Raw genomic sequence first — 12,154 nt, 5'->3', positions numbered from 1 at the left:
AGTAGGACTCTGGGATTGAATGACTGTGACGAACTCCAAACTCGCGAGTGCTGGGCGTAGTGACAGACGCAAAAGGATAGTAAATTCTATTCCAGTATGATCGAGAACCTCCAAGATGATTAGCCATGCAGTGACAGCGCATCGGACCATTTTCACAGAGAGGAATAGGATGCAACCAACGACAAGGGTGATGCCTCCAAACGATTAGCCATGCTGTGACAGAGCATTTGGACCATTTTCCCGAGAGAATTGAAAGTAGCCATTGGTACCGGTGACATCCTTACACAAAGCCAGCCATAGAAAGGAGTAAGACGGATTGGATGAAGACAGCAGAAAAGCAGAGGTTCAGAGGAACGAATGCATCTCCATACGCTTATCTGAAATTCTCACCAATGATCTACATAAGTATTTCTATCCTTCTTTTATTACTAAATTTCGAAAACTACATAATTATTTTATATCTGCCTGACTGAGATTTACAAGGTGACCATAGCTTGCTTCATACCAACAATCTCCGTGGGATTCGACCCTTACTCACGTAAGGTATTACTTGGACGACCCAGTGCACTTGCTATTCAGTTATGCGAAGTTGTGAAGATATGTTTAGACCATGGTTCTGTGCATCCGTTTTTGGTGCCATCGCCAGGGAATCAATTTCGAACAATAATTCACAACCTGAGTAACAATTTCGCATACCATGCATGTACTGGACTTGTTCTTGCTGTTGATCCTATTGAGTTTCTTCATTTGCCCCCCATGTGGATGATGGTTGACTTGTGTTGACTGCTGTAACTTGGAGGCTATCAATCCTTTTGGCCATTTGCTCAAATTGTTGTTGAATTTGCTGCTGCATCATTTTGTTTTGAGCTAAGATTGAGTCCACTCCTTCCAACTCCATCACTCCTTTCCTTTGTGATGGTTGGCGTTGCCTTTGGTGAGCAAAGAAATACTGATTGTTAGCCACCATATCAATGAGATTTTGAGCTTCTTTTGCATTCTTCATCAATTGTAGAGAACCTCATGTTGAATGATCAAGAGCCTCCTGAGATTTCAATGTCAACCCTTCATAAAAATTCTGCAATCTGTCCCAGTCACTGAACATTTCAGGGGGGCACTTCCTAATTAGAGCCTTGTATCTCTCCCATGCCTCATAGATGGGTTCAGTGTCCATTTGTGTGAATGTTTGCACTTCAGTTTTCAGCCTGATGACCCTTTGAGGTGGGTAAAATTTGGCAAGGAACTTGCTCACTAGATCGTCCCAGTTGTTGATGCTATCTCTTGGGAAAGATTCTAACCATTGAGTGGCTTTGTCTCTGAGAGAAAATGGAAATAGCAGTAGCTTATAGCTATCAGGATGCACACCATTGGTTTTGACAGTGTCACAAATTCTCAAGAAGGTAGACAAATGTTGGTTCGGATCTTCAAGTGGTCCTCCTCCATAAGAACAATTATTTTGAACCAAGGTGATTAGTTGTGGCTTCAGTTCAAAGTTATTTGCATTAACATTTGGGGTAAGAATGCTACTCCCACAATGTCTAGGATTTACAAAAGTGTAGGAAGCCAAAACTTCTCTGTGGTGGATTGTTGTTGTTATTGGCTGCTCCTCCTGGTGGATTTGTTGGGTTTGTTGAGTGTTCCTCCATATCTTGGAACTCTTCTTCTGAATCCTCTTCTCCAATAATGTTTTTCCCTCTTTCAGCTCTTCTTAATCTCCTGAGGGTTCTTTCGTCTTGTTCACAAAATGTGGGTATAGCTCCCCTTGTCCCTGACATACAAACCAAACATAAAAATCACACAAAATCAGAAAAGCAATAACACTTCAATCCATTGCTGGAGTGAATTTTAGTTAGCTTAAGCAAAAATTCAAACAGTTAGTGTGTTAGTTAAAAATTAAAGAAACAGAAAAGAAAAAGTGCTTGATCTAGATCTCCACTTCACTTAATCATTGTCAATCTAATCAATCCCCGGCAATGGTGCCAAAAACTTGATGGATAATTTGGAAAAAGAATTCCAACGCCCAAAACTAACCGGCAAGTGTACCGGGTCGCATCAAGTAATAATAACTCACATGAGTGAGGTCGATCCTACAGGGATTGAAGGATTGAGCAATTTCAGTTTAGTGGTTGATTTAGTCAAGCGAATCAAGTATTGGTTTGAGTGGTTTGTAATTGACAGAAGCTAAATTGCATGAATTGTAAAGGGAGAGGGAAGAATTGCAGTAAATTAAAGGAGACAGAAAATAAAAGTTCTGAATCTTAAAGAACAAGTAAATTAAATTGCAGAAACTTAGATTGCAAGAAATGTAAATGACTGAATCTTAAAGTGCAAGAAAGGTAAATTGCTTAAATTATAAAAAGAATTGGGAACTGGGATTGCAGAAGTTTAAACAAGCAGAAGTAAATTGCAATAAACAGAAGAGTAAAAGGTGAATTGAAGTAAAGTGGATCTTAAACAGCAAAGTGAAAATGATTGAAGAATTAAGAACAGAAAGTAAATGCAGCTCAATTGCAGAAATTAAAAGAGAAATTGAAGATCTCAGGGGTGAAAGAGACTAGAAAACAAGTCTAGATCTCAAATCCTTCCTTAATCCAACAAGAATAATTGCAAAAGAAATGAAAAAGTAAATTGCAGAAGAAGTAGAAGAGAGAAAGCAGTAAACAGAATGTGAAGTGTAAATCAAAGTTTCTTAGAATTATGCAGAAAGATAAAACAAGAGATCTCAAGGTGAGATTGAAACAGAATTTCTTCAATTCTCCACCCAAGATCCAAAACAAGAAGTAAAGAGTGCTCAAGAGAGAACCAAGAAGAAGAGAGATCAATTCTCCTTTCAAGTTCTCAGAAATCCAAATTCAAAGTAAAACTCTCAAAATTACAAAAATGAAATTTCTCAAAGAAGCCAAAAGTCCTTCCTAAATCAAACTAACACTTATTTATACACTTCCTAATTTAGATCTAAGAATTTGGGTGGGCTCTAAAATTTGGTGAAGAAATGAATTAATTTGGATTTTTAATGGATTTTTGGCCCATGGTGCATCTCCCAGGGGATGGCTCAGTTCAAATACCAAACTGAGTGCCCAATCTTGCCTTGTGTTGCCCAATTTGGTGCGCCAGCCCCCTGTCCGTGTTGCATTACACTAGAGCTCAGTTGAAAAATTGAACTGAGCTCTATGTCTTGCCTTGGGTGTGTCAAGCGTGCATCCTAGCTCCCTGGTCGTGTCAAGGTGCGCATGACAAGCTCCTTGGTGTGCTTCTTGTTGCGCCAAAGTGTGGGGGATGGGGGGAGAGTAGCGCTCAGTTGGGAAAACCAACTGAGCTTCCCATTGTGGCGCCTTGCTTTGGGCTTCAAGCTCCCAGGTTCGACTCTTGGTGGAAGCAAATGGATGCAAATTTCCTTGAAAGAGTGGAGCGCTCCTTCCTTGCCTTTCATGAAGCTCCTTGGTTCGAACCTTGGGAGAGCCATTTTGGCTCATTTTCTTTGCACCAAGAGTAGCACTCCTCCCTTGTCTTGCATGAGTTCCCAGGTTCGAATCCTAGCCAACTCACATTGGCTTATTTTCCTTGCAAGCTTGGTAGCGTAAGGTTCTGTGTTCAAACCTTGTGGAAGGCTTTTTGGCAATTTTCTCTTATTTTCCTTGCAAGGAGCGTTCCTTGCTTTCCTTGGGTCATGAGTTCGATACCTTGTAGCTTCACTCCTTGGCTTTTTGCTTTGAATTAATTTTGGAGAACCCCTGATAAAGCTCACTTAGTGAACTGAGCTTGATGTCCTTTCCTTGCTTTCTTTGGTGCTCAGTTAACTAAGTGAACTGAGCTTTGTGCTTTGCTTTCTCCCTTTTTTTCTTTGTGGAGCTCGATTCACTCTCCCAACTTAGCTCTCCTTCTTCCTCAATGTTGCTACGCTTTTTCTTCTCTTGGGCACGCTCCTTAGGCCACGCTTTTCTTTTTTTTTTCTTTTCTTCACCTACAAGAAATCAAAACAACCAATCAAAGTATCACCAAATTTACAAGGTTTAAAGTTCATTCATAATTCAATAAATTTTAGCTCAAACCTCATGATTTTGTATCAATTAAAGGGTGGTTAGTTGATTTAACAAAATATGCAATTCCACTCCAAATTACTTACTTACAATGCAAGAAAGTACATAAAACCTAATAAAAACAAAGAAAAAGACTAGTAAAACTAGGCTAAGATGACTTGTCATCACTCCCCACAAGAGCAGAGCACTCCACTGGGAGCAAATGCTCTTGGGCTGAAAATTCAATTAAAAATCCAATTAAATTCAATTCTTCACCAAATTAAAAAGCCCACCCAAATTCTAAAATCCAAGGATAGAAAGTGTATAAATAGAAGCTAGTTTGATTTAGTGTGGACCTTTTTGCTTCCTTGAGAATTTTCATTTTTGTAATTGTGAGAGTTTTACTTTGAATTTGGATCTTGGAGAATTTGGAAGGAGAATTGATCTCTCTTCTTCCTTGTTCTTGCTTGAGCACTCTTTACTTCTTATCTTGGATCTTGGGTGGAGAATTGAAGAAATTCTGTTTCAATCTCACCTTGAGATCTCTTTGTTTATCTTTTTGCATAATTCTAAAAATTGTAATTTGATTGCAAATTCTGTTTACTGCTTTCACTCTTCTACTTCTTCTGCAATTTACTTTTCCATTTTCTTTTGCAATTGTTCTTGTTGGATCAAGGAAGGATTTGAGATCTAGACTTGTTTTCTAGTCTCTTCCACTCCTAAGATCTTCAATTTCTCTTTTGACTTCTGCAATTAAACTACATCTACTTTCTGTTTTAATTCTTCAAGCATTTTTACTTTTCTGTTTGAGATCTACTTAAATTCAATTCATCTTTTGCTCTTATGTTTGTTGCAATTCACTTATGATTGTTTAATTTCTGCAATTTCAGCTCCCTGAACCCTTTTATAATTCAAGCAATTTATATTTCTTACACTTTAAGATTCAGTTATTTACATTTCTTGCAATCTAAGTTTCTGCTATTTAATTTACTTGTTCTTTAAGATTCAACACTTTTATTTTCTGTTCTCTTTAATTTACTGCAATTCTTCCCTCCCCCTTTATAATTCATGCAATTTAGCTTCTGTCAATTACAAACCACTCAAACCAACACTTGATTCACTTGACTAAATCAACCACTAAACTAAAATTGCTCAATCCTTCAATCCCTGTGGGATCGACCTCACTCATGTGAGTTATTATTACTTGATGCGACCCAGTACACTTGCCGGCTAGATTTGTGTGCTTGGAATTCATTTTCCAAAAATACACATCAAGTTTTTGGCGCCGTTGCCAGGGATTGATTTGATTGACAATAATTAAGTGAAGTGGAGATCTAGATCAAGCACTTTTTCTTTTCTATTTCTTTAATTTTTGACTAACACACTAACTGTTTGAATTTTTGCTTAAGATAACTAAAACCCCACTTTAGCAATAGAGTGGGATTTTCCTGGCTTTTCTGATTTTATGCATTTCTTGTATTTCTGCTCACTGAGTGAATGACAGAAGCAATTTTCTTCTATTGATCTTTCAAGCCTGTCAACTGTTTGATACATTGTGTCATCTAATCCTCTAACCACATTTTGGCATGAGTATATTCGATCTTTATTTGGACTGTTTGTGATTGTGCAGATCATGGAGGGGAACTCAACGAATTCCAGTAATTGTGGGAGTAGTGTCCTCACCTTAGATGACAATGCAACCCATGACTTGAAGCATCCGCTCATCACCATGAATGATGTTGCTCAATGGCTTGAAGCCTTCCCACAAGGAAGCATCATCGGATGGGAGGATCTAATGAGTGAATTCCTGGCCAAGTTGAAACCACCCAAGGAAATTGGTAAGCTAGAAGCAGAAGTGCAACCATCCACACAAGAGAAAGAAGTGATGGAAATTGAAGGTGTAAATGCAGTCGTGAACCAAAACAAGCAGATGCATCAACAAACTCTGCAACAACTGGAGTTGATGGTCAGAAAAATCAATGAGCTGCGAACTGCTGTAGTAAATGCATACAACCTACCTCAAAATTCACATGGTTGGAATCAACCTGAAAAAGGTTTTGGAGCAATTAACTATGAGCAACAAAGTCATGAGCGATTACACTCTCCAAACAGTACCTCAAGCTTGTTCCAACACAAGTCTCAGGGTGATGTGTACAACCCACCCTGGAGGACTCATTCCAACTGGAGGAGGATCGAGCACCAAAATCAAGGACCAAGGGACTTCAATTACAACAACCCCAACTTCACAAACCAGCAAAAACACCACCATACCAATAACAACCACTACACACCACCACAACACCCACCCTTCCAACCCCTAACACCCCACAACCAACCAATCTCACAAGACTCTCAGAGGATCACCAACTTGGAGATCTTAATAGAGAGAATGAAGAAGCACCAAGAGGTGACAACAAAGAACCAGGAAGCCTCAATCAGAAGAATTGAGAGGCAAATGGAACAACTGGCTAAGCACCTTGCAGAAATAGGTGAGAAGAGGGCAAATACTTTCTCCAGAGCCACTGAAGATAACCTGAAAGACAATGAAAAAGTTGCTAGGTGGGAGAAATGGAAAGCAATCATAGAGGAAAGTGAGAGGGCTATGGAAAAAGAAACAATCATCAAAGAGAAGCACCACAGAGAAGTTCCTCAAGAAGAAATAGAGGAAAGAAAGCCCACAGTAAGAGGAGAAGATCAAAGGCAACAGAATTCTCAACTTCCATGATCAGAGGATGGAGGATGTCAAGCTAGTGACAATAAAGAAGCGCTTGTTGGGAGGCAACCCAACCTGAGGTAGTTTTCTTTTCATAGCTATTTTAATAAAAAGGTCAATTAGTTTTATCTATACTGCAAGAAGCTAAGTTTGGTGTTGCACACCAAAACAATCTAAGGGAGAATGAAGGATTTTAAGTTTGGTGTTCCACCAAAAACTTCATCATAAAACATAGTCTCACCTTCTGCATAATGCTGGCCTCAAGCAATCAAATAAACTAGTTAACTAATCCACTTTTTCATAGATTTTAGTCTTATCACCTTTAGCAAGGAAAAAGAGTTCCACATATGGTAAATTTGATGCATGATGACCATTGGCAAGGTACTAAGTTTGGTGTTCTCACACCAAAGTAAGTTCAAAAGCCCACAAATAATTCATGCATGCTAACCATTTTTCAAGTGCTTGGGAACAAGCAACTTTCAATATCATTGCATAGTATCATACAAGTTTTTAGAAGGATTAAGCATCACCAACCAAAAAGAGGAAAAAGGAATGTGAAGACCAGCAATGATGTTGATGAGGAGTAAAGCAAGCAAACTCCAAAAGGTTGTAATGTTAAGTGATTATTTTGCATCACTGCTATGATTGAAAGTGATATTAAACCCCTATATGTCTTTCTGTCTAGTATAGTTTCTCTGTAATTCAATAATTAAGATGCTTGATCATTCACAAACCTATACTCTCCAAACTTGTTTGCACTCAATGTCTCAAAAAAAAAGCATCACATGACAGTTCTTTGAAAAGAAGGATTAAAGAATTAAACAGTTTTGAGGTAAGCAAAAGATTAGGAGAAGTGGTGGTTCTAGTTGTATGATTATGCATTGAGGTTGCATGCTTGTGAAAACTTGCATGGGAGCTCATAGGCAGAACATATAGTTCAAAGAAGTATTGTGGAGATTCTCAAATATTTATTGATCCAAGAAGCAACAAACAAAAGAAAATAAAGAAAATACAAAAACAAAAAGAACATGGCCCAAGATTCTGAGCATCAATTACTAGGCAGAAAAGAAGGAAGAAACAAAGACTCAAAGAGTTGTACTCCTAGTAAATGCTTGTGGTCGAATTGTGTCAAAGAGAGAGGCTTGAGCAAGTAAATCCATAGGGGTGCTTTAACACCTAATACCTTAAAACCAACTGGTTTAGGAGTATTGATTGAAAGTTTACCTAAAGAGCCGCTTTGAGACATGAAACTTAGAGTCAAGGTCAAAACACAGAAATTATAAGCTGCTTCAAGATGATTACCTATAGAGAGATCTCCATGATATTATTTGGATGAAAGTTCTAAGACCTAAGACTTCCAAGATGTAGGGACTAGTAAGTGATGCATTCGCATATTTGCTACATTAGTTAGTTAGTTTAGTTAGTTTTAGCTTAGTTTCATTCATTATCTTTGAAATAAACAAGCATTTTGATGGGTTATATCTCCATGCATTCATATACCAAGAACTAGGTGAAATTTGGCATAATTCATGCAGATTCATAAAGTTTACAAATGAATTAGTATGGATGAATCTCTTGAAAAAATTATTTCATAGAATGGCAAAACTTTGAAGCAATTTCTTGGGTTAATGATAGGAAATGAAGCAAGAATTGGAGCAAGAAAGATTGGGGACATAGCTAGCTGGGCAAGGAGGAAGGGACTTGGGCGTTGCTAACGCCAGGAACAAGGGCGTGTTCCTAGGCAACGCCAGCAGCCATGGATCTTCACTCATGCACGTTGCCAACACCAGTTTCTATAGGCGTGTTTGGTGACAACGCCAGTAGCAAGAAGGTTTGGATAGGAATGGTGTGGAGCACGTTGCCAATGCCAAGTTCTGAAGCCGTGTTTCTTGGCAACGCACCAAGCAACCTTGGAGGGCAACTTCTAGCCTCGAGCACGTTGTTCACCCTTAGTAACAAGGGCGTGTTTAAAGAAAATGCCAGCAACAACGCCAAGAGCAAGATTTTGGGCCAACCAAGAGCTCGAGCACGTTGCCACAAATGGGGAACAATAGCGTGTCTCAAGGCAACGCTGATCATTCATTCGAGGCAACAACTCAAGGCAGCCCTGGCCTTCACTCGAGCACGTTGCCAACACCAGCTTCCATTGGCGTGTTCCAAGGCAACGCTGAGCTAGAAGACCTGGCCCAGGAAAGGAAGCTAGCACGTTGCCAACGCCAGAGTCTAAAGGCGTGTTCAGGGGCAACGCTGTAAGCAAGGCTGGAAGCTATAAGACAGCACTGGAGGGTAATCCCAAGGCCTCAAGCACATTGCCAACGCTGAGTGTATAAGCATTTTCCAAGGCAACGTTAGCAAACAAAGTTTGGTGCTGTGGAGAGGCTCGAGCATGTTACTACCATGCTGGAACAAAGGCCTGCTTGTGGACAACGCTGGCAAGCAACGCAGCAAGAAAGCAATCTTGGAGAGGAGCTAGAGAAGCTCGAGCATGTTGCCAATGCCAACTTCCATTGGCGTGTTCCAAAGCAACGCTGAGCTAGAAGACTTGGTCCAGGAAGGGGCACGTCGCCAACGCCAAGTTCTGTAGGCATTTTCCAAGACAACGTAGCAAGCGAAGTTCGATACCATAGGGAAGCCTCGAGCACGTTGTTGACATTGGGTGAGCAAGGGCGTGTTTGAGACTAACGCTAGCAGACAACACCAAGCAAGAAAGCCTGGCCATGCAAGAAGCTAGCGTTGCCAACGTTGGCAACATGGGCGTGTTTGCTAGCAACGCCAAACAAGCAAGGCAAGCAAAGCTTGAAGAATTGGAAGGCATCCCTGGAAGACAATTTTACAAGCATCGAGCACGTTGCCAACGTGCTAGCAAGGAGGCATGTTCATCAACAATGCTAGCAGCTAGGTAACCTTGGAATGAAGCAACCCACGTTGGCAACGCTGGAAATAACTGGCGTGTTTGATAAAAACACCACAACCAAGGGAACTTGACCCTGCCTTCTTCAATGGAGCATAACTTGAGCTAGGAAGATCCAATTGAGATGAGTCCAAGTGCATTAGAAAGAAGACATTCTGAGCTTTTCAATGATGTATGATAGTCCATATTAAAGTAGAGGATTGAAGCTCAAATTATAGGCAACATTAGGCATGAAAAGTAGAGCCAAGAAGAAGAAAAACCAAAGTTGTTAGCAACAACTTGGGCTAGCAATGCCCAAGCACCAAGCTCACAGCCCAAGAAGTGTATTGGCACGTTGCCAATGTGCTTTGAACTGGCGTGTTTGCCAGTAACGCCAGGCCATTGGGCCAGAAGCAATGTGAATGAGCTCTTCTTTCCCTGTTTGGCAACAATTCCTCCATGAAGCTAATTCAACAAGGATAAAGCCCACATTGCTAACCCAATTGAAGATCTCTAAATGAGTTTTAGGAGTAGTATAAATAGAGAGAAGTTTTGTACTTTAAGGGGCTTTTTTTACACACTTTTACTTTTTACATTACACTTTTCTTGCACTTTTTCTCTTTACTTTTTACTGCATTTTGAGAGGCATACCGGTGAACTATTTTGTTTTTCTTAGCTTTGAATTTCAGTTTTAAGAATTTCTTCTTCTTCTTCTTCATTCTTCCCTGCACTTAGTTTAATTTTGATCTTTGCAATTGTTGTTGAAATTAGAGCTATGATTCACTAAACCCCATTTTCATTAGGGGGAGGAGCTCTGTTTATTTGAATGGGTTGATAACTCTTCTTTTCCTTCTCACTTCAAGTGGTTCATCTATGAAGAAACTCTTATTCTTCAAAGATTCAATCACCATCGAGAGAGGGATTGAATCTATATGAATTGTGTGGTGAACTTGAGAAAGGAGCCATATATTTCAGTTTAGAGTTCATCCTTTCATAATTTCCTTGATTAATACACTTTGGGTTGGTATGTGAGATGTAACCACCCTTGGTTGAGATCCTGAGAATTGTGTGGCTTGAAGGATTAGTTAATGAGCTTCATCTCTTCTCATGAACAATTAGATCACGAGAGTGGCAATTGGTTGTGTTGAGAGAAATTGAGTTACCAAGAGATTGGAACTCAATTACCTACAATCTGCCATCGATCTATACCCATGATTGAGAAGGAATTGATCAACATCAATTCATGAGAATTTGCATCTCTGATCCCTAATTATCTCTTCCATCATTAATTCTCATTTCTTTTGCTCTCTCGTTATTTTGAACACCCACTACCCAATTCCCCTCTATATTCTTGCAATTTATCATTCTGCCATTTACATTCTGCTCTAAATTACTTGCAATTTAATTTCTGCACTTTATATTCCTGCACTATGCTTCCTTGTAATTTATCTTTAATGTCATTTAAGTTTCTTGCACTCTAAGTTTCAGTCATTTACTTTTATTTTCTTTCTTCATTGCAATTATTTAGATTCCTTGTCATTTAATTTTTGCAATTACATTCAAGAATTAAAATCTCATGAAATCAAAACAATGTCTGCTTAACTAGAATACCATTTAACTAAAGTTGCTTAATCCACCAATCTCCGTGGGATCGACCTCACTCCGGTGAGTTTTACTACTTGATACGATCCGGTATACTTGCCGGTAATTACGTGAAATCTTAATTTTCGCGTATCAAGTTTTTGGCGCCGTTGCCGGGGATTGGCAATGATTAACAATGATTAAGTGAATGGTAGTTTAGATTAAGCATTTTTCTTTTCTTTGTTAAGACCCACTAACTGTTTGATATTTTGTTTCACTAACTCTAACTCAACTCTAGCAATAGAGCACTTGTCTTGTATTGTTGGTGTGTTTGTGTATGTCAAAGGCAAGGAGATTTGATCCTGAAGACGAGAGAACCCTCCGAAGACTAAGAAGAGAAGAAAGAGGAAAGGAGATAATTGGTGAAGAGGATTTAGAAGGAGAAGACCAAGTCATGGAGGGCAACTCACATAACCCTGCTGATCAAACTCCAAAACTTCTATGAAGGCTTGACTTTAGAAGCAAGGAAGGGATTAGACTACTCATCAGGAGGATCACTCAACATGATGAAGACTGCTGAAGAGGCTCAAGACCTCATTGAGATTGTTACAAACAATCAATACTACTACTCATTAGAGAGGCATCATAACTCAACCCCAAAGAAAGGTGTGATGGAGCTTGAAGGTGTTGATGTTGTATTGGCACAGAACAAACTGATGCACAAACAACTCCAACAGCAAATGGAAATGATGGCTAAGAGAATAGATGGCCTCCAACTAGCCTCAGTAAGCACAACAAGTCAACCTTCAGCTGAGTGGGGCCAAGGTGAAGTAAGCAATACTAAGCAGCAACAAGAACAAGTTCAATACATGCAGAATGCTTCAAATCCTTCTCAGAATGAATTCCATGGTGACACATACAACTCATCCTAGAGGAATCACCCTAACCTGAAGTGGG

Source organism: Arachis ipaensis, chromosome B02, assembly GCF_000816755.2.
Source record: "Arachis ipaensis cultivar K30076 chromosome B02, Araip1.1, whole genome shotgun sequence".
NCBI lineage: Eukaryota > Viridiplantae > Streptophyta > Magnoliopsida > Fabales > Fabaceae > Arachis > Arachis ipaensis.
Note: the sequence above shows the minus strand (reverse complement) of the source record.